Source organism: Hypanus sabinus, chromosome 16 (assembly GCF_030144855.1).
Source record: "Hypanus sabinus isolate sHypSab1 chromosome 16, sHypSab1.hap1, whole genome shotgun sequence".
In the NCBI taxonomy this organism is placed as follows: Eukaryota; Metazoa; Chordata; class Chondrichthyes; order Myliobatiformes; family Dasyatidae; genus Hypanus; species Hypanus sabinus.
This window is the reverse complement of record NC_082721.1, coordinates 39,054,736-39,079,169: the sequence shown is the minus strand read 5'-3', so window position 1 is coordinate 39,079,169 and position 24,434 is coordinate 39,054,736. Positions and strand designations below refer to the sequence as shown.

Below are 24,434 nucleotides of genomic sequence, written 5' to 3'. Positions count from 1 at the left end.
ATGCCACTGAAGGTGAAGAGAACTGCTTGATAATACCTAGAGTCTGAGAGCATGATGTAATTGCTAGGAATGATAGATGCATACTCTACAGAAGGACGCAGGTACACACAAGGTTCTAAACCTTTCTGTTTCTACAGCAGTGCTCTACCTTCTCTTGGTGTGACATGGGTTCATTCAGTGCAGAACAGAATGGACAACTTTCAGTTCCCAATATGTGCTCAGGTCAGCCAGGGCAGGAAGTGTTGGTCATTACTATATGACGCACAGTTCCTCAGCTAGGAAGGGTTAATCAGCTGAGGACCCTTCCTGACCTTTGGCCTGTATAGACTGCATGATGTCATACATACATTTGTAAGTGTGTGTGAAATTATAATGTGCATATATCCATTTTCTGGGGGGCACACACACACACACATAGAGTGCAGATATGCATGCAAGTGCAGGCTCAAATAGGTGCATTTGTGTGCTTGCAGGATTGTGTGTGAGTACGTGTGTGTGTATATATATACACTGATATACTGCATACATGTGCAACACTCCTCCTTGTGTTCCAGTGTTGCCCCCTATTGAAGGTAGAATCATTCCCTTGAAGTCCTTATGCAGAGTGTTTCTCATGCTTTCCAAGAGTGGGAACTTGAAGGAGTAGCAAGAGATCTGGAACTAAAATTCGCATTTTGAAATTTCATATTAATTTACTTGATCATGAACTCTAAAAGATGTGCAAATGATTTGGTAATTCTAACTCCACTCCTTGGATGTTTATTGCCCGTTGAGGATATTTGCCAAAAGTACAAACACATTGGTCTGCTGAGACTTTGTGTCAAAATATCCACCTAAAATGCCAGGAGCTGGCTTGAAGGTAAAATAATTTTCTCCCACACTTTGTTAAAAGTTTAGGGTGGTTACAAATCCTCAGAGATGTTTTTAGGATGGTAGTGAACATGGCCTCAGGATATGACTGATAACTTTAGTAATGAATCCTTTCAGTCCTTCAGAGGAAAGACACACACAATCAATCAATACTTTACATTACTGAAAGCTTCTCTGGAATCCTGAACTCTCTTTAAATATATTGATCGGTTACAGTGCACCATAACACATCCCTATCAAAGTTCATCAAAACCTTCCATGTTTCACACAGTGCTGCCATTCAAGGTGGCACAATTGTTGAACTTTGTAAGAAGGTCCTGGACCTTTTAAAATATCATGTCAAGCAGCTGTGTCAGATGCCAATACCGGTCCCAGATTTTACTTCAAACAGGACAGCGAGGGATGGTCAATATTCTTTTTACTCTTCAGTATTGCAATATAAATGAAGTGACCCTTAGAGAATGAAAAATGTGGGACACCATCTACAAGGAGAGTTTGTCTCTTTTTGTTGAGTCAGTCATACGGAACAGAAACAGTTCAAATTGGTCCATGGTGTCCATCTAAACCAATCCCATTTGCCATGTACCTGTCTAACTTTAAAATTTATTGTTAACTTTAAACTTTAAAATTTGTTGTTGTCTCTACCTCAACCACTTCCTCTGGCAGCTAAGTCCACATACATACCACCTATTGTATAAAAAGGTTGCCCCTCAAGTTCCTATTAAACCTTTCCCCATCATTTTAAATCTATGTGCTTCAGTTCTTGATTCCCCAATCTTGGGATAAAAACTGAGTGCATTTGCCCTATCTATGCACTGCATCCTGCATTCTGGAGATAAGGCCCAGGCAATAGCAAGTTGAGAATAGTCAATGGGTGGTTAGATGTCTGGTGGTTCGAGTAGCAGTTGCAATGGCAGTTCTTCTGACTCAGTCACTCCAAACTGGATGTTTGCTCCCACAGGGGGGATGTTCAGCCAGGTGAGGTGCCACATTACTGATCTTGTATGGATTTGGCCATACAACAAATGGCACGTATAGCGAAGTATGGAAGTATACGTGCATGCTTCTGCCTATATTGTGGCCCTGAGTTGATATGGTGTTACTTAGTATGTGGTCAACTTTTACTGAGCTCCTGACATTTCTCCAAGTGTTATCTGAATCCGTGCTTTAGTACAAGTCAGAAATCAGAAATCAGGGGTATGACTTTAATGCATCGGCATTCCAGTTGATGCCAATGCATGTGATGATAGTCTGGTCAATCTGTACATACTTAAGTGTGACCCAAAAGACTGGGAAATGATATGATGGCATTCACAGTTTGTAAAGAGAATAGTGAATGTGGAAGTAAACTATGAAGAACACAAATTGAGCATTCATAAATATGCAAAATGGAAGTGAACTGGAAGAAGTAAAGGCAATTATAGGCAACCATACTGGTGACTTTAAAAACTGGCAAAGAGGTTAAGCAAGTATTTTGTATCTGTCTTCTTCCTTAAAAAATCCAATAAACACACCAGAAATTACAGGGAGCAAAAGGTCTAATGAGTGTGAGGAATATAAAAGAATTGATCTTATTAAAACAAATCTACTGAAGAAATTAAGAATACTAGAAGAACAGTAAGTTATTTGAACCTCTAAAATAAAAAAAACAAAAGGAGGCTGATGGTAACACTTAGCAGGTCAGACAACCTCTCTATGTAAACAAATAGAGTTAAAATTTCATATTGAAGATCAAAAGATCGTAAAATGCAGGAGCAGATGTAGGATATTCAGCCCATCAATTCTGCTCCACCATTTAATCACCGCTGATTTATTTTTTTCAATTCTGTTCTCCTGCCTTCTCCCCATAACCTTTGACATGCTATCTAATCAGAAACCTATCAGCATCCACTTTAAATGTACTCAATGTCTTGGGCTCCACAGCCAGCTGTGGCAACAAATTCCACAGGTTCACCACCCTCAGGCAAAAGAAATTCCTCCTCATCTCTGTTCTAAAGGGACGTCTTTGTATTCTGACTATGTGCCCTCTCGTCTTCGACTATCATGTTGTTGGAAAAATCCTCTCAATGGCCAGCCCTTCGAGGTAATTCAATATTCAGTAGGTTTCAATGAGATCATCCCTTCATTCTTATAAAATTCGTCAAGTACAAGCTCAGAACCATCAAGCACCACAGAAGACCTTTGTCAGAAATCAGGAGAGCGAAGAAGCTTATTAAACTGTAGGGAGGGTGGGTGAAGTTGGATATCTTCATTAGTATAAAACCAGGCTGACTGTGGGGATAAACTGTAAATAGATTATCTGCTCATGCGTGAATGGGAGCAGTCAGAAAGTGAACATATGCAGATAAAAGAACCTAGACAAAGTAATGTAGGAGTTCCAGCATTTCCTGTTTTTATTTAGCATTTGCAGCATCTTGAGTCATTTTTACCCTTTCTCCTCCACAGTTGTGGTCTGACCTGCTGAATATTCCCAGTATTTTCTGTTCACATTTCAGATTTCCAGCATCTGCAGTATTTCTTGAATTCTAAAATCCTTTCAATCCTAATAGCTGCATCCTAGTATTGTGAAAGAGGAGGTTGTGGAGATAAAGTGAGCTTTGTTGGTGATCTTTCTAAATGATTTAAATTCTAGAAGTTTTGAACATAACAAATAAAACAACAGCATAAAAGTTGGAAGAGACAAAATAGAGAATTATCCGGAAAACATTGGAATACAATATTATTGATTTTTAAAAATGATTGGACAGAATCAGTGTGGTTCTATGACAGTGAAAACATTGGAGACTGCAGATGCTGGAATTTGGAAAAACAAAAAATCATTCCAATTCCCAAGCAGATTCTGCCTTGGAATTCCTCCAAGAGATTGCTTTTGCTCTATGAAAGTGAAGTTGTCTTTGACAATTTTAATAGCATTTTATTGATTTTATTGATTAGGTAATTAATATAAATGTGATGGATATTTACTGTACAGGGCCATGGGGCGTTTTTTTGCCAAGCTCAGCTTTCTAAACACAGCAGTTGACACCTCTAAAGATTAAAGAGTTGTTTCTGAGTAAGTTAAATGTCTAACCAATATTCTTTATTCAGCATCTTATCATAAATGGAAGCTAGCCTTCAGTTCTTAATGTAAATGGAAAGCAATAATCAGTCTGAACTTAAAAGGACAACTATGCAAGCAAATCGTCTATAGAGCAGACTGCTGGCCCACTGCTCCTGGGCTAACTAAATAAGACAATGATGGGTTATGTTAATTGGGCTTGAATCAAACCAAATAATGCTGGCTAAGTTATTTAGTTCAAGAAAACTTGCACACCAGATTGATGCTATCACTCAGCACTTCAGATAGCTGATATTTGAAGATTTGAGTAGTCAGAGTCAGCTTCACAGCATTAGTTGAGAGTGTCAGGGAGCTCTGTCCCCAGAAGCTTTTAGACCCCCTATGTGAAAAGATATTTGTAAAATACCACAACTTGTGAAGTCACCCAAGCTGCAGAAAAACTGTATGAGTGTAAGCATGCTGTCAGGCTTGTTAGGAAAGGTCACAGAACATCGTAAAGAATGACAGAAACATGGGGCGAAATAGAATCCATTCCTCGGTCTTTGATACCTGCAATGGAGAATTAGTTCACTTGCAACTAGTTGATATGTGATTTTAGCTTATTGGAATTCTACCTCTCCTTCGTGTTTTAGTAATCATTTGTAATTTGGAAATCTTTTATATGATAGAAAACCTCTGTGAGTTTTAAATTTGTTTTATGAATTTTAACTAAATTTAAAAGTATTGTTACATATTCATACAACAATAAATATATGAGTTCGGCAAGGGTTTTTTATAACAAACAACACGTTTATTAAACACAGAAAACAAACCCCCCCCCAAAAGTAAACAAGCACTAACGTAACCGGAAACCAACTGCGGCGCGGCAGCTCAAACAGTTCTTAAAGCGATATTGCAAACACAGTTCTTTAAAGTGGCATTACCAAAAGTTCGATATGCTCACAGTCCATTTAAAAGGAGAGACTTTATAAGATGATTTAAATTCTCTTTCACATCGCTTGGCTTCGATCCCCGACGTCGAACTTCCCACTAAGAATTTACGAAACGAAACGGCTTAAAGGCACTGACCTTTCCTTCCTCACTATCTTCAATCCTTTCTGGTACCCAGGGATTAACATGAAGATAGTCAATGAAATCCTTCCAAATATGGATCAAACAAAGGTTGAAACCCGTTTCACCGTAGAAAGCGATTCTCCTCGATCTTTAACACCTGAACTTCGATCTTAAGTCTCCACTGTCTCGAACTAGCAGAATCGTAAAGAACCTACTGGCAATGACCTTTTAAACTTTAGGCATTAGATAAAAACTTCATCCTTCAACTAAACTGCGTCATCACTTAAAACACGCAGTGGCATGAAGTCAACTTGGCAAATCCAGCCACGAACTGCCCCTCCTCACAAGGTGGGGTCTACCTTTTATAACCTGTAAAAAAAACCTGTCACATGATCTCTACTGGCGGGAAAATGACGTCACTCCACCATCACAAGACCATACCTCAAGTCCAGTATAGCTTCAACCCCAGTCACATGACAAGGGCACCACTGTCATGTGTCACGAGTACGTAACAGTATATCGTGGAAAATAAATGAACTGCGTTTAAACCATTAGCTGGACCCACCGTTCAAATAGTGGGTACTGGTAGCTAAACTCATGGTGGAAGATAAACAGAGAAAAGAACTAGTCTTTGAAGTCTGGGTGGCTACAGTACAACCTCCCATTGGTGAGGGTACCCACAGCTATTCTATCAGATAGGGCTTATGATTTTCCATTGAGTTTTGAATTTTGTGGTCAGCAAACCCAATACACTCACATGTTAAGAAAGATTTAATAATAGGCCTTACAAAAAAGTAATGTTTTAATAGGATCAGGACATTGTATTAGGTCGAACAGAGGATTGGTTCATGGGCAGAAAGTAGAGTTGGAATAAGCTCGTGTGAAAAATAATACAATGCCATTCTCTGTGACAGGAAGACTGGCGAACAAAATATGGTTTGATACCAGTGAACACTGATCTATGGAGGGACCTGGGAATCCTGGGGCATGCAATGCAGTGTTCACTTCCTGAAGCTGTAAGAAATTGAAAATAGCTCTTGATCTTTGCACAGCTGTTGGGGTACTAGAGTAGGGTGCTTTGGCTGAACCTTTAAATATATCTCAAGTTCTGGCCATACACCAAAGTTATGGTTTGTTCAGCCCGGAGACAGTTCAGTGTGAATTTATTGGCAGATTCCTGGGCTATGTTGTTCAGTGAGAGGAGATTAGGTAAGATGGATTCAAACTCGCTGGAGCTTAGAATGGGAGGTGATCTCATTGAAACTTTAGAGTCTTTGACAGAAGTATAGCATTTTAGGGATTACAAATCTAGAATTAAGGGATTAGTATTAGGATAAGGTATTTGCCATTTATTAAGAAAACAGGATAAATTTCTTTATTTATTTAGTGATACAGTGCAGAATAGGTCCTCACGGCTTTTTGAGCCGTAATGCCCAGCAACCCCTGACAAACATAGCTTAACCTTAATCTAATCACGAGACAACTTGCATTGGCCAATTAACATACCCGGTATGCCTTTGAAAACTGGAGGACTCAGAGAAAACTTCCATATTCCACAGGGACAACGTACAGAGACACCTTATAGAAGACGCAGGGATTGACCTCCAATCTTAGACGCCCACCACAGTGGGGCCAACTCAGGAATTCATTAGATATCTTTAGCATTCTCCTTTGCAGGGTCAGAAACATCCACCTATCAGGCCTGTTCCAATGTTCAATCTTATAAAATAAAAACTAGAAGTTGTGGATGCCCAGATGCAGAGCTATTAAGACAGATTGACAGCCAGTTTATCACTAACTGTTGGAGCATAAAGCTATTAGATACGAAAGTGCAGTTGAGGTGTAAAATTAGCCATGTTATGGATATAATTCTAATAGCTGATCAGTGTGGCACCCCAGCTCTCATGAAAGATCATTGATCAGAAACATTAATGCTGTTTCCCTCTCCATCGATGCCTCCTGACCAGCTGAGTGTTTTCAGGATGTTATGTTTTGCATTAAATTCCCAACATTTATGTAATTTTGCTGGAGGGAGGGAGAGAGCGTGCTGAGAACTGATTGGGTCAGGCCTGCCCACAAGCAGAGTGAGGGAAGATGGAGTTTGAATGGAGAATGAAGCAGGAGGAGAAGTTGAGTGCGATCAAGCAGAGGGTGGAAGGTCTAACAAGAAGGAAGAGTCGATACCAGACAGTCACCCCCCTCCCTCAACTGCTTAAAATTGCATTCTCACATCTGCACTGAACCTGACTTACAAAGGAGGATATTGCTTCTCTGCTGAGTGTGTCCTGGTCAGCATAAAGACATGGAATATATTACCACCAGTTAAAGACTGCCAACCCTCCTCCATCACGTCTCCACCACTTTATCATTCTGTAGCATTGCCATAAAGCCGTCAACATAAATTAGGAGTTGTATCATACAGCAGGTGTGACACTAACAGTATAACACAAGTAAATAATTAAGAACGAAAGGAAAAGAACAACTTGTATTTATGTAACACCTTTCACAAGTCTCAGGATGCATCAACATGCTTCACACCCAATGAATTATTGTTTAACTGCAATCATTCTTACCTCAGAGACTATGTGGGAGCAATCTGCACACAGCAAGAAACTCTGAACAAGTATGGCAATAGTTCACCATTCTCATTATTGGACAGCATTGACTGAAGGAGGAATGTATCCAGGACTTGCACTGCATCTGAACAGGTAGATTCAATTGTAAACAGTAACACAGCACAGCTTCAAGATCATTTTGATTTGTCAGTGAGGAATCTCTGCTCCAATTCTACAACCTTATGTCCCAGAGGCAAAAGTTCTCCCAGATGAAGCAAGCTAACATTTAAAGCAAATTGAATGCACTCCAAATGTGTTTGTAATGTTTTGGATATACTTATCTGTCAAAATTGTTTATGGAAATGCATTGAAGTCCTCAGGCACCTCTATAATTTTGACAAAAATATCCAATGTAAACTGAAATAGTACATAACAGTTCTGTACATTTGCAAGTAAATCTGTAATTACCAAAACAGAATTGCATTTTGTGAATACACAGGATAATACCCCTGATATTTATGTGGTGGAGAAAAACTCAGGAGAGGCTGTAGCCATTGGTAAACATGAGAAAATGGATGAATCTCTGGTTCTACTGCAGTTAAGTCCCATTTCACAGACAGTGTACACTCAGATTGAGAGACTGGCTGGCTATCAGGCAGAAATGCCCCAGTTTGGAAGGCTACAGCATTATAACAAAAGAGAGAGGTGATAATGGACACACAAGAGACTGCAGATATTGGATGATGGAGGACAATCTGTTGGAAGAACAGTGCATCGAGCAGCATCTATGCTGGAAGGAATTGTCATCATTTGATACAAAAGCTTGAAAGCACATTTTGTCTCCAGGACAGCTTTTATTGCAATTTTATAAGGTTATTGAATAGTTTCCTAGTGGGATTAAAAAGGACTCTTGACCTCACAATTTGCCTTGTTAGGGTCTTGCATTTTATTGTCTGCCTGCACTTATTTTTGCTGTCACTGTAACAATTTATCTTGCATTCTGTTACCATTTTTCCTCGTACTTTCTCAACACACGGATGTGACAAGAATCAGTTTTTCTTTGAATCAGTATATCTGACAATACTGAATTTAACAATTTACCAAATTACCAATTTCCATGCATCAGTCCTACTGCCAAGTTTCAACCCAAAACATCAACAATTTCTTTTATCCTACAGGTGCTGCTCAGTCCACTGAGTTCCTCCAGCAGTTTGCTTGTTGCAAGAGAGGGGATAATATTTGTGGAAGATAGGAAGGGAAGGTAGGGATCATTGGATTACAGAGTGGGAGAGGCACAGTGTGGAAATTCAGAAATTGACTCCAGAGTAAGAGGAGTTAACGGGGAGGTCTGCTGATCATAAAGGAAGAGACAGCTTGGGGGCTATTAGCTGTGAAGGGACCTGGAGAGAAACACTTATGCTCCTCTTCACAGTTTCAGTTCTCAATTCTTAACTACTCTCTCAAGTGCCTTTGAGAAAAGGCATTACTAAGTACATTCAACATGAGAAACATCTGAACTGAATTATACACAGAAAATAAGACCCTAAAAGACATATGAACCATATTCAGCCCATCGAGCCTTTTCTACCATTTGATTTGCTGATTTCCCTCTCAACCCTATTTTCTCCTGCCTTCTCCCCATAACCTTTGACGCCCTTACTAAGTACAGTCGGCCCTCCTTATCCACGAATTTTGCATGCACGAATTCAACCAACCGTGAATCGCAAAAACCTGGAAGTGCTCTTCCAGCACTTGTTGTTCAAGCATGTACAGACTTTTTTTCTTGTCATTATTCCCTAAACAATGCAGTATAACAACTATTTTACATAGCATTTACATTGTATTAGGTATTATAAGTAATCTAGAGATGATATAATGCATACGGGAGGATGTGCATAGGTTATCGTGGATCAAGATCGAAAAAAATTGGAAGTTCCCTTACTAAGTAAGTCTAAACAGGTACATCCGGTATTATTTAGTGTCAGTTAGTCAAAAGTTTGTCTTAGTATAAAGAATATAATGTACCTTTCTATGCATATAAAACACTTAAGAATGTATGTTTCAGCACCGGGCTCAGGAACAGAAGTTTCCGAGTTCGATCCAGTGACAGACCATTCCCAAGTGCGTTCTCCACCATGTCGGGTTAATGTGGAAGATCAAAAACCCAAAACTCCAAAATCCAATAATTAAACCATTGCCTTCCTTAGTAATAATTACAGCTTTCATCGGGGCAGAGCCTTTCTCCCTGTATCCTTTAAAATTGTTCCAATCGTTGACCGCCGTAACCTAACACTTTTCCAATGACTTTTCCACCTCTTTCTGATCGCTTTATTATTTCCACTTTATTTTCAATCGTGATCGTGATTATTTTCGTGAACAAAAACACTGCGGATTCAGAGCTCTGACGCCGGGTCCTAATTCCACCGCACTGAGACGGGTTAAATAAGATCTGGGGTTCTGCTAGGTCTTAAGGTTCACTGCATTGAGACAGGTTGAATAAGGGACTTGAGCATCCACAAATTTTGGTATCCGTGACAGGTCCCAGAACCAATCCCTGTGGATAAGGAAGTCCGACTGTACCTTCTAAGTTTTGATTTAAATACACCCAATTACCTGGCCTCCATGGCTGTCTGTGGCACTGAATTCCATCGATTCATCACCATCTTGCTAATGAAAGTCCTCCTCGTCTCTCTTCTAAAGGGACATACTTCAAAATCTGATTGGGTGAGATTGCTGAAAGGTGAGTGATGAAGATGTGGTGAACTGAACAGCATCATAGGATATGACATCTGAAAGTACATTCACTGACCAGCATAAGCTTCATGTTACAGCAGCCCTGTAATATTTAAATATCTGTAGCTGGATTTGAATTTTTCCAGCAGGTTTTGACACTGGGGCATTGCTAATACACGCAACGAATCAAATGCACATTTAATGTTACCCAAGTAAAGAGTTTATGTAAATAGGCAGCTTAAAAATGTCATGCTACTTACAATACATGGAACAGAATGTGCATTATGATCTTTACCCCCTGCTTTGAGGCCATCTAATTTAGCTCCCACAGACACTTTGGCAGAGAGGAACAGGATTGTGAAAGTGAACCATAAATAAAATGATGGACTGTTTCTGAGTCAACTTTTTCACAACTTTTTAAATCATTGCTACTAAGGTCATTGCTCTTTTGACCTCTCCACTGTTGTTGTTCTGACTATCACTTACTGCATATTTTAACTCCTCCAGGCCTATCCACAACATTAAATTCATAATACTTCCTCCCACTTTAAACAATTTTCACATTGCAACCAAATTGTCAACTCCAACAGTCCCTTCTTCTTCTCTTGCACTGATAAACTCATTCCACATCTACTCTTCCTGACTGTAATTGTGTGAAAAGGAAACTGAGGAGCCATTCTTTCATGCAGAGACTGATGTATGTATGGAACAAACTGCCAGAGGAAGTGATTGAGACCAGTAAGTAACAAATTTTAAAAGACATTTTGACAGATGCATGAATAGTAGAGGGATATGGGCATCTTGTGTAGCATAGTTGAGTTGAGCTGAAGGGCCCATTTCAATTATGTTTTACACTATGACTCTATTTTGCACAAGAGGCTGAGGTGTTTTGTGTCGGCTATAAAATTTGGGCATGATGCTTACATCAGTGTCATTGATTTCCATGAGGCATAATCCAGCTGGTTTCTCTTCAGCATGTCGAAATGACCAGCAAGTAGCAGGACACAAAGATTTCATCAAAGATCGGATGTCCAAGTGTCTTTGGTTGGAAGAGTGAATGCATTGCAGAGTCTACGTCACAGGTTACTGAAGATCTGGGCGGAATTCACTGAAACCTGCAAAGGACAGCTGGAGTGGCAGCCAGAGGAGATTAGAATCTGGTTGGGGTGTGGTGAGTAAATCACTGGGTATGATTAGCTGTTGGGAGATTATTGCTTCTGGATTGGCTTGGATAGAAGATTGAATGTTTATCTTCCTATGCAGGTGCTAAAGGGCCTCAGAGTGGTGACAAAAGGACAGTGTTTTTGTATAGATAAATGGACCAACGCGTGCTTTAGACATGGGAATGTGCATCAAATACTGATCCTTTACCAACATGACAGGTAACCCATTCCAATTTTAATGAGAATGAGCTTCCTACCCAATATATTGGTAGTTCAGCTGGTCTGTAATTAGCTAAAGAACTGACACTTCAGGACTAAACATTGGTCATTATTGACCATCCCCACTTTGGCAACTGTGAAGTTCTCTTTTAATTAGAACTGTGTTAGGGCTTCTGTACTGCTGAAATTTAATAAAAAGAGTAACATTTCCCTAGGTGTGTGTGTGTTTTTTTTTAAATATTGTTAGCAACCATAAAGGGCAAAACCTCTGCAAAAGCTGTCTACTGCATCTGTAGCATATCAGTGTTACTCAAGATGTTTATGACTTCTAATAAACACCAAAATGTGAGAATGGGGTCTTAAAATAAATTTCACAATGCTGGAGAGAGTAGGGTGAATGTTGTGCTGGTTCAAAGCTTGAAGTAAATTTATTATCAAAGGGCATATATCACCATATACACCCTGGGATTCATTGTCTTGCAAGTATACTCAATAAATCCAAAAACCGTAATAGAATTATAGAAAGACAGTACTAACAAGGCAAGCAACTACTGCTCAAAAGACAAAGAACCATGCAAATACAAAAAGCAAGAACAAAAAAGAAATAATATTAATAATAATAAATAAATAATCAATAAAAATTGAGAACATGAGATAAAGAGCCCTTGACAGTGAGTCCATAGGTTGTAGGAACATTTCTCTGATAAGGCAGGTGAAGCTGAGTGAAGTTATCTCCTCTGATTTCGGAGTCTAATGTTTGAGGGGTAATAACTGTTCCAGAACCTCGTGGCATGAGACCTGAGGCTCCTGTGTTTTCTTCCTGAAGGCAGCAGCGAGAAGAAAGCATGACCTGCGTAGTGGGGGTACCTGATGATGGATGCTTTTTTCTTTCGACAACGTTTCATGTAGATGTGCTCAATAGTTAGAAGGGCTTTACCCCAAAGGACTGGGCTGTATCCACTACATTATGCAGGACTTTCTGTTCAAGCGCCTTGGTGTTTCCATGCCAGGCGGTGATGCAGCCAATCAATATATACTCTCCACGACACATCTATAGAAGTTTGTCAAAGTTATAGATATCATGCCAAATTTTTGCAAACTTCTAAGGAAGTAGAGGTGTTGCTGTGCTTTCTTCACAATTGCATTTGTGCTGGGCACAGGACAGGTCCTCTGAAATGAATACACCGAGGAATTTAAAGTTGCTGACCCTCTCCAACTTTAATCCCTGGATGAGGACCGGCTCATGGACCTTCAGTTTCCTCTTTCTGAAGTCAATAATCAGCTCCTTGCTTGGCTGCCATTGGGTATGAGGTTGCAGTGGCACCAGTCAATCAGAGTTCCCATCTCCCTTCTATGTGCTTCAAACTTTAAGTTAAAAGAGAACTTTAAGTAAGTACAGGAATATGTTCCATGCCTGTCCCAGGAAATGTTAGGTATTTGAGTGTGGTGTACAGTGATCCCTTTAAGCACCACAAGTCAGGACAAAATAGGAGAATCAACATTCCTATAGGAAAGGAAACCGTGTTTGATCTACTTGTTAGCAATTTTTGGAACTGGGCCTTTCAGGGATTGATTTAGATTTTCAAAGGACATTGGTCAGGGTAGATGGTTATGCAAGATAATGATTCACAGAATAGACCATAATATATTAACAAGGATAGAGCATTCTATAAAGTACAGAAGACAGAGTAGAAATAAATGAAACCTTGAGCGAGCAGGCATTAATGAATGGAATGCCTCAAAAATAAGTGACTAATGACTTAGTGACTTAGTCTAATGGTTACACTCTAATCTGTCCAGGTTTACTAATGTTAGAAATCTGGGTGAGAAAAATACTGCAAAGACAGTGCAAAGGAGTTGAGAAGGATAGAGAAAGCTTAAATAAGTGGGTAAGTAAATGGCAAATGGAGTATCATGTTGATAAATGTGAAGTTTTAAAATTGCAAATAATTACTATCTTTTGGTGTTCAACGAAATGTAGTAATTTGCTTTATGCATGAGTCTAGAAGTTAGAATGTAGGTACATCATGTTGTTTGCAAGACAAACCACACATTCATTGCAGAGGTATTGGATAAAAGACTAAGAAAGCCTTGTTACAATTGTCTACAGTTTTGATCACCTTATTTCAGAATGGATATACCTTCCTTGATTTTCAAAGGTTCACAACGTGGATTCCTAGAAAGAGGGGACTGTCAGCAATTCAGGAGAATTAAGTGAACTTCTCAAAGAATTATAACAATAACTGAATGGGTGATAAGGGAAATCCTGTTGATGAACTGTGTATGAATCACCAGGAGGTGTATGATAAGGTGCAACAAACTGTCTTGTCATCAGGATTGGAGCACATAGAAGAAAAGCGGTTATAAAATCATGGATAGAAAGCAACAGAAAATTGAGAATGGGAGTGCAATGTTTTCTTTTGAACAGGTGGAAAGTGTAAGCTGGAGCTCTCCTGGGACTGGTCCTAGCACCATTGTTATTCTTAATACACTTTGTTTTGATGTCCAGAGTGATCATGAACAGGCGACAACTTCCATATTTACAGATTATGTAATACTAGAGGCATGAGAGCTGTGTGTACAATATAAGACAGAGACAGAGACAGGAGACTGTAGATTTGGGCAAGGCTTATATACAAGTGTTCCTCAGAGATAATCAGGAAGATGATAATTAGATAATATACTGAGATCCCATGAGAATGTAATTTAAGCACTGATGAAAATTTTTGACCTCATAGCGATACAAACTCATTACAATTGAGGAATCTCAACCAAAAATGAAATCATATATTGTCCAGTGTAAACAACATTGAAAAGAATAAGAAAAATTTGGAAAACTAGGAAGGATTGACTTGTCTGAATATTGATAAATCATTCACTGTTGTGGAAGGTATCACAGATGACCATCTAATGTGATTCTGGAAAAGTCATGTCATATTGATAATGTAATAAAGTTAACTTTAAAATCCATTTGCAAAACTCTCATGAAAACAAAATAACACTTGACTCCCCCAAATGGCTTATTATGTAAATACACTATAAGTGTAAAGAAACACTTTACCTGGGCTATGAGGTTCTGAGAGTTATGGGCTAGGAAGTAAGTTATCAGGGGTTCTCCTCTTCACCATTCTTCCAAGAACAAAATCCTGCATAATCTTTATTCCTCCACTGACATAATTGAGAACAGATTATCTGGTCATCATCACATTATACTTTGCAGAGGCTTGTATGCATTAAAATAGTCATTACACTTCAGAAGTACTTCATTGAGAAGTGATTCAAAGAAATCATGAGATTGTAAACAATGCTAAATAAATTAATCTTGCTTTTTTACCTCTCTTCATGCCCACAACGAAATGTACATACACTATCAGTGTCTCAAGAGACCAAGTACTGTAACTTCAAATGAAAAATCCCTTCCACTCCAATCAAATAGCCTACTGATGCTTGCAGCAAGCACAGACTGTATCCTATGGACAATCTGCACCTCATCTATTGAATGACCATTCTAAAGATGAATTGGTAATGGATTTGTCAACTCAGAAAGGGGCTGAAGATAATTCAAGTGTTGATAGACACTTTACAGAATATCTTTTTCAATCTTGTGCAATCATGGTCTCTTTAATCTAGGCAAAAATGAATAACATGGATTGTAATTTTTCAAACAGTATAGCTTTGCATGATTACCATAATAAGCAAGGATGAAATTTCACATTGTTTTATCTTCTTACAAGTTCTCTGTTTAGTTAATCAACCATTATAATTTTGATAAACCAACAGAAGATAGATTCATAGCAATAGCAGCTTAATAAGATTTTCTATTAAGCTGCAACACAGACAGCAAACAGTACTACACAGCTCTAGATATTTGCATTGAAAGCTTCTTACATTGACAAGAGAAAATCTTTACCGTTAATGAAAGAAAGACAGGAAAAGAAGGAAGGAACTGTATTATATAGAACCTTCAAATTCCTTTATTACCTCTCTACTAAGGGAAGGAGATACTTCATTCTTACTCAATCTCCACCTCTTATAATTCCTTAGATTTTGATCATGTCTCCCCTCAACCTCCTTTAATCCAAAATTAACTTTAAGCTTACCTAGTCACTTGAACTATAGTCTCCATTGCAAATAGGAAGTACTACAGTCAATTGTACACAACGTGCTCAAACAAGCAGTGGCAAAAATAAACAGTCTAATTATTTTCAGGGATACATTTTGGATAAAATACCAGGAGAGCCTTCATCAACATAAAGCCAAAGGATCTTCTAAATTCACTGGAGAGGGAAAAAGGATTTAAATTAACTTGTCATCAAGAGATGCACTCTGCCGCTGTTGTATTTGTCTGGTCTGCATTTGTGATTTTTTTTTGTGCTTTCAACAATGGAGTGGCACATAATAGAAATCTTCAGGGTTAAAGTACTTAACTACACTTACAAGCTGGTTTTGTTTCTCTTTCACTAAACTAGTAACAATTAATAATGTTAACCAATAATGTAATAGATAAAATTACTGCATTTAATGTCTCTCAGAATATTCCTTTGCTACACAATCAGAAGTCAAGCATACTTCGATTGAAAAACTGACAGATTAAAGGAGGAACTATAATTGAAGAGCAATGTTATAAAAGGGTTTTGTAAGGAATGAGAGATGATCAGAGGAGTCAATAGTGGGGCAGAATATCTTTGGATAAGCACATACATCTGTCCAGCACTAAGGGTGTAGGGCAATCTTCACAATGATATATTAACTGAAGCCCATCTTAACTCTTTTTCTTATAAATCTTCACTTACAGAAATGATTCTTAAAAATTGTTATAGATGCATAATGGAGAGCAATCTGATTGGTTGCATCACAGCCTGCTATGGAGGGTCCAAAGCATGGGATCACAAGAGGCTGCAGGAAGTTGTAGACTCGCCCGTTCTATCACGGCACATCGAGGATACCTTCAAGAGGTGATGTCTCAAGAGAGTAACATCTATCACTAAGAACCCTTGCCAACTAGGACATTCCTTCTTCTCGTTACTACCATCGAGGAGAAAACCCACACTCAATGATTCAGATATGCCTTCTTCTCCTCAGGTCTCCCTCAGACTTCTGATTGGTCCATGACCTCATTATTCTTTTTATTACTATTTATTTATTTTCATAGTTTAAAGTTTGAAGTTCAAAGTATATTTATTACCAAATTTTATAGTCATCTTATGTCTTGCACTGTTCTTCTGCTCCAAAACACCCAATTTCAGGTTATCCAATGACTTCGCCTAAGCAAAGAAACAATACTGGCACAGAAAGAATAGCCTTTATTATTGCTGTGTTGTTGGTAAGCTGATGGCACGTTCAGATGGCCTCTTGGAGGCCAGTCAAAGGTGATTTTGTCTTTTATACAATCACAAGACCATGCTGGACAATGAAAACCTAAGTACACATCATTCGATTCTCCTCTGTCTATCCTGCTTGTTATTTGTTTAACCAATTCCAATAGATTTATCATGCAAGATTTTCCCTTGAGGAAATCATACTGGCTATGGTCTATTTTATCATGTGCCTTCAAGTATCCTGAGACCGCATCCTTAATAATCGACTCCAACATCTTCCCAACCACTGAGATCAGACTAATTGGTCTATAGCTTCCTTTCTTCTGACTCTTTCCCTTCTTGAATAATGGAGTGACATTTTCAATTTTCCATTTTTCCAGAGCCATTCCAGAATCTCGTGATTCTTGAAAGATCATTACTAATGCCCCCACAATCTCAGTGCCCTGGGGTGTACACCATCTGGTCCAGGCATTTTAGCTACCTCAGACCTTTCAGTTTCTCTAGTTATGGTGACTTCAGACACTTTATGACCACTGACACCTGGAACTTCCACCACACTGTTAGTGTCTTCCACAGAGAAGACTTATTCAGATCATCTGCCATTTTATTGTTCCCTTTTACTGCATCTACAGCTTCATTTTCCAGCAGTCCGATATCCACTCTCACCTCTCGTTTATATTTTATGTGGATGTATATATATATATCTTGTGCCTTTCGAATTGCTTCCAGAAATTCTGCTCTGTTGATCAGAGCATTGCTGCTCTGCCTTCATCCCCGCTTGTGTTCTTTTCCAATCAATTCTGCCCAATTCCTCTTTCATGCCTCTGTAATTCCCTTTACCCCACTATAATACTGATACTTCTGCATTTAACTCCTTCTCAAATTTCAGGCTGAATTTGATCATATTATGATCACCTTTTCCTAAGCATTCTTTTACCTTCAGCTCTCTAGTCCATTCTAGTTCATTTGCACAACACCCAGTCCAGAAGAGTGATCCCGTAGAGAGCTGAACCATGAGCTGTTCTAAAAAGCCATCTCATAGGCAGTCTAGAAATACATCCTCCCGGAATCCAGCACCAACCTGATTTTCCCAATCTACCAGCATATGGAATCCACCCTTAACTATTGTAACTTTGCCCTTTTGGCATGCATTTTCTAGCTCCCATTGTTTTTTTGTAGACCATATTCTTATCACTGTTTGGGGGTCTGCCATTAAGGTCTTTTAATGCTTGCAATGATTCAACACCTTCTGACCCTATGTTACCCCTTTCTAATGATTTGATTTCATTTTTTACCAACAGAGCAATGCCACCCCTTCTGCCTTCCTGCCTGTCCTTTCAATACAATGTGCATCTTTGGATATTAAGCTCCCACTTATAATCTTCTTTCAGCCATTATTCAGTGATGCCTATATCATCACACCTGCCAATCTGTAACTGTGCTGCAAGTTCATCCACCTTATTCCATACACTGTGCCCATTCAAATATAACACTTCAGTCCTGTATTCACCCTTTATGACTTTGTCCGCCTTTTACATTGCAATTCAACCTGTTCACTGCAATTTTGCCCTATCAACAGCCACTCCTCACTACACATTGCCTCTGTTTGTAAACCGGCTACCTCATCTGCAGCAGTAATATCTGCCTTTTCCTGCGATACATCTTGCATTGAAATATATACAGCTCAGGATGCTAGCTGCACCATGCTCAACCTTCTGATTCCTAACTTTGTCTGAGGTCTTACGATCATCTGCCTCCATAACCTTTCCACTAACTGTTCTGGCACTCTGACTCCCATCCCACTGCAACTCTAGTTTAAATCCCACCATGCAGCATTAACAAACCTTTCTGCTAGGATATTAGTACCCCTCCAGTTCAGATGCAAATTGTCCTTTTCGTACAGGTCCCACCTTCCCTGGAAGAGAGCGCAATAATCTAAAAATCTTATACCCTACATCCTACACCAACTCTTTAGCCACATATTCAACTGTATAATCTTCTTACTTCTGGACTCACTAGCAATCTTGAGATCACCACCCTGGAGTTCCTGCCCTTTAACTTTGCATCTAACTCCCTGAACTCCCTTTGCAGAACCTCATCACTCATCCTACCCATGTCATAGGTACCTTCATGGACCATGACTTCTGGTTGTTCGCTCTCCCACTTAAGAATACTGATGACTCACTCTGAGATATCCCACTCCCTGGCAGCTGTGTGGCAACATACTATCTGGGAATCTCGTTCTTGCCCACAGAAACCCCCTGTCCATTCCCCTAACAAATCCTCTAACAAATCCTCTAACACCACAGTGTGCTTCTTCTCCCCGCTTCCCTTTGGAGTCATAGAGGCAGACTCAGTGCCAGACACCCAACTACCGTGAATTTCCTTTGTTATGTCATGCCCCCCACCCCCGACAGTATCAAATCCAAAGTTGTTGAGGGGGATGGTCACATGAATATTCTGCACTGGCTCCTTATCCCCTTTCTCCTTCTTTCCTGTCACCAGTTTCCTATGTCCTGCACTTTGTGTGTAACTTCTTTCAACATGTCCTATCTATCACCCCTTCAGCTCTCCCAAATGATCTGGAGTTCAGCCAGTTCCAGTTCCAATTCCTTAATATGGTTTGTTAGAAGCTGCAGCTGTATGCATTTCTTGCAGTTTTAGTCGTCAGGGACACGGAAGGTCTCCCTACCTTCCCACATCCCACAAGAGGAGCTTCAATTAATCTGCATGGCATCTCTACTGTCCTAGCTGTCAAAAGTAGATATGAAGAATGGAAGGAGAAAAAAAACTTAACCTAGAGCTTTTCTTTTTTTGCTTTCTCTGAGTGAATCCTCGACGAACTAAAGCCTATTGATCCCCGCTCTGACTCTGTCCACCCAGAAGAATGCTACTGCGACAATGGCCACCACACTTGTCTTTGCCTTCTGTTAATTTTGCTCTTGCTAATTAATCCCAAATGCTGATTGCCATTGGTCAAAGTTCTTTTTTGCTGTAGCGACCCACTACTGCCTTTTGTTCTCGGGCAGTCCCCTCCTCACAAAATTTCCAATGTCCGGATTGGCAGTGACGGAATGTCTGGACATCAAAGAAGAAATTAACCATCAGCTTCAATTCACCTGTAACGTCTGAATGTCTATCGCCCAGTAGCATTTACATCTTCGGCGATGAATTGTTTTGAGAGATTGGTGTTGAAGCATATCAACTCCTGTCTGAGTGGCAACTTGGATCTGCTCCAGGTCTGCAGTAGATGCTATCTGGTTGGCTCTTCACACAATCCTGGAACATCTGGACTGCAACGATGTAGACATTAGGATTCTCTTTATCAATTATAGGTCAGCACTTAACATCATCATGCCCTCAAAATTGATCAGCAAACTCTAAGAACTGGATCTCAATACTCCCTTGTGCAATTGGATCCTGGATTTCCTCACTTGTTGATCCCAGTCAGTTCAGTCTGCCAAAAGCATCTCCTCCACAATCTCCATCAACACAGGAGCACCAGATGAATGTTCACTTAGCCCCTGCTCCACTCACTTTACACCTATGCTTGGGTGGCTAATTCCAGTTCCAACACCATATACAAGTTTGCTGATGACACCACTGTTATGGGCTGTATCAAAGGTGGTGATGAATCAGCATTAAGGAGGGAGATTGAGAATTTGGCTGAGAGGTGCAATAACACCAACCTCTCACTCAATGTCAATAAGACCAAGGAATTGATTGTAGACAATATTGCCTCCACATCCTCAGGAGTCTGCGGAGGTTTGGTATGTCATCAAAAACCTTTGCAAACTTCTATAGATGTGCGGTGCAAAGTGTACTGACTGGCTGGATTATGGCCTGGTATGGAACACCAGTGCCTTTGAAAAGAAAATTCTACAAAAGGTAGTGGATTTGGCCCAGTACATCATGAGTAAAACCCTTCCAACCATTGAGCACATCTACATGATGTTGCCGTAGAAAAGTAGCATCCATTATCAAACATCCTCATCACCCAAGCCATGCTCTTTTTTCACTGCTGTCATCAGCTATGAGATACAAGTGCCTCAGGACTCACATTACCAGGTTCAAGAACAGTTACTACCCCTTAGTCAGGCTCTTGAACAATACGGGATAACTATACTCATTTAAGGACTCTTTTATCTTATTATTTCATGCTTGTTATTAATTGCTGTTTATTTATATCTGTATTTGCACAGGTTATTGTCTATTGATCCTGTTTACAGTTACTTTTCAATAGAGTTGCTAAGTATGCCCACAGAAAAAGAATCTCAGAGTTGTATGTGGTGACATCTATGTACTTCGATAATAAATTTACTTTGAGTTACTTGACTTTGACCTTCACAGCTTTTGGCCATCTGAAAAACAAGGCCTGTAACCCATCACTAATTCCAGTCTTTACTCAGTAGTGTTAATTCATTCTGAGACATGGACTGTCTACCATGGGAATCTCCAGGCACTGTAGACATTTTACTTAAGTGACCTCTATATAATCCCTTCAAATTCACTGCAAGAATACACAAGCCAATGCCAGAGTCTCCCCCTGGCTCCAGTTACTCTTAGCTGGCCATGTCAGACTGGCCACATTGTTCATATACCCAACAACAGATTCTCAGAGCAAACTCTTTGTTCCATGTTCCATTATGGCAACAGATTACCAGATCACTCAAGGAAAGGATTCAATGGTGTTCTCAAAGCCCCCTTAACTAATGTATAGGCTTCTGATATCCCTTGGCCCATGACCACATAAAAAGGAAGAAAAATCATTTGGTATGCCATTGAGTCATATATCAGGAGTAATCAGGGATTTGGCTTAAGTGGCAAGAGAAGAAGACCAGCAGCCAAGTTACCCAGCTTCCTACCCTATCAAATATTACTTCCTATGGTAATATCTACAGGTCTATATTGGCCTTATCAGCCACCTATGGTCCCACAGTATTGGTGCGGATGCACATTATCCTTAATCCCAAGAAGATGGCGTGAAGAGAATCACCATCAAAACAAATTTATAATTTCCTGATGTCCATATACAAAGTACAATTACTGAATTGAAAGTAAGCCAACGTCTTGAATTGCATCAGTTCACATGCTGATAGTATTTTCACAATGTTGTTGAGTCAAGAAACTTCCAGTAATTAGTCCCAGCAATAGAGACACAGTATCATACTTCCAAGTCGGGATAGTGTGACTTGGAAGGGAATTGCAAGAGTCTGTATTCTATGTGTCTATTAATCTTGGACTGATTAATTGAAATTATGGGTTTGGAAGGTGCAATCAAATAAACCCTGGCGAGTTTCTGAAGTGCATTTTGCAGATAGCACAGATTGCAGCCAAGTAGCATTAGTGGGGAAGTCATTGATTATTTAGGCTGAGATGCCAGTAAAAACAGTCTGCTTTGTCCTTCATGACATAGAAAAAAAGAACTTGCATGCCATTAAATCTGCATTGATCTTAGCTGGTAGCATTCCATCGCATTCCTTACCGGTGCCTTTAGATGATGGAAAGGAAGTCTTCAAAGTTGAAAGTTAAGATTTTTGCTGCTGGATAACCTTTTGACTTTCTCTAATAGCTTCAGTATTGAACTGGGTGGTGCAGATTTGCTTTGCCTTCATGTTAACTCTAGATTTTTTGATGGTCAGGCATCTGATGATAATAATAATTTCGAAAGCTGAAGGATGTTAGTCTGAATTCAGCTCATTTGAGATGGATGTCAGCTACCGCCTGTGTGACTTGATGTCACTTATCATCCCAAACATTAAAGCCATCCAGATTTCACTGCAAGTGGACATCGAGGGCATCATTAACTGAAGAGCAGCAATTGGAACTGAATTCTTAACAGTCATATTCCCATTTGTGGCCTTCTGATGAAAGTAATGGATGAGGCATAGGATAGCGCCCCGAGGAACTGCCTGGAGCGGTGTCCAGTGAGTTAAAGTGTATTTCATTGATAACGAACTGCTCTGTGACATCCCAAGGTTATGAAAGCTATAAAATGCAAGTTATTTTTTCTCCAGAGAGATATAATCTGACTATTCTTTGACGTTGAAATGACTCTGTATTATTAGTAAAGAGAACCTTCCAATTCTGATGGTGGCTTCTTCTAGGATTTTAGTAGAGTTTTCAAATGAATCAGATAATGACTTTGTTAACATACCAAAAGAAGAAAAAAATCAATCAAACGTAATGGGTGCAATCTTAACTTTTAGGTGATGCAGTTAAATGGGTGATATCTAATTAGCCATCCGTTATATAGTATATCCAATTCTTCATTCCCACTCAATACAGCAGAAGAGGATACCAATTAGGGTTGCCAAATTGTAATTGGCCATGTTTACTATCAGCAAAATTACCCCTGTTAATTATCTGCATTAACATTTGATTATGAATTTTACTACTTCATTTTCAACTGCACAATAAGGCTTCATTTTAAAAATATGTAATTGGTTGCATTACATTTTGGTACACCATAAGGTTTTTCAAAATTACTAATGAGATATTTTCCTTTTTTCCAATATTTTACTTGATCTGAAACCTACATCAGATCCAGGAAACCACTGACCATGAGAACCAATTCTCTTGGCTGGGATTATCATTTAGGATCCATAGTTATAGATAGCTGGGTTGTCGTCCTCACAACAGATCCTGCAAGTGCTCTCATTTTTATCTGCCATTGAATCCCAGGGAAAATTGAATTCTCATTCTGAAGAGGTTATGATATTCGTAAATAAATTATGAAGAGAATAATGGAATACCTAGGGGGTGATTACAAAGCAGTCAACTCATAAAATAGTTCAGGTAACCTTGTGATTGAGATCAGAGAGTTCAAGTGGTTTATAAGTGTCCCCTGACCCATGATGTGATTGTGCAGCCATTAAATCACTCCAGGGTTTCTGTTAATTTTTCCATAATACAAAGCATGCAGTAATGTTAAAAATATATGGTTTAGAGTTTTGAGTCTGGTTTAAAGGCATTGCAGATGTTCACTGCACTGATAATGTAGAACAAACCTGATAGTACTACAGCTCTTGGGGAATAATTGCTGAGAATTATTGGGTAATTTTATTGACTGTAATTTGAGTACATATAAATTTTCAAGATGATAAAATGTTTTGCACCCTTTGGTGATGCCATCAGACATCTCCATGCCAAGTATACCAAGTTTAGATGAAAGATAATCTTATCTATACTGCTTTGTAATGTAGTATGAAAGTTTTTTTAAGCTGGAGGTCTGAACTAAATGGTCATGAACTAAATGTCATCATTTTCTTCCATTACTGAGCCCAAAGTTCCCTAGGATCAGGATTATATCATGATGGCAAACATCAACCATATTGCAGCATTACCTGAGTGTCCAAATGCATTAACTTCACATCTTCCACCAGGTGTTTTCCCCCAGTATGAGCAGATGGTTACTGTACTGAAGCATTTCAGTTAGAAGGAGAGATCGGATGGTTAGAGTTTA

The 24,434-nt window shown here is 39.3% G+C and overlaps 1 long non-coding RNA gene across 5 annotated transcripts in view; it reads left to right on the top strand.

Moving 5' to 3' along the window:
* The first annotated feature begins 10,789 nt into the window (after positions 1 to 10,789).
* Positions 10,790 to 24,434, top strand: part of LOC132406242 (uncharacterized) — a 131,397-nt gene continuing 117,752 nt past the window's right edge. For 3 of the 5 annotated variants that reach the window (XR_009516100.1, XR_009516102.1, XR_009516103.1), the window contains exons 1-2: positions 10,790 to 11,007; positions 11,244 to 11,651. This is a non-coding gene — a long non-coding RNA (uncharacterized LOC132406242). The remainder of the gene's footprint in view (positions 11,008 to 11,243; positions 11,652 to 24,434) is intronic. The other 2 variants (XR_009516101.1, XR_009516104.1) reach the window with 2 other exon arrangements.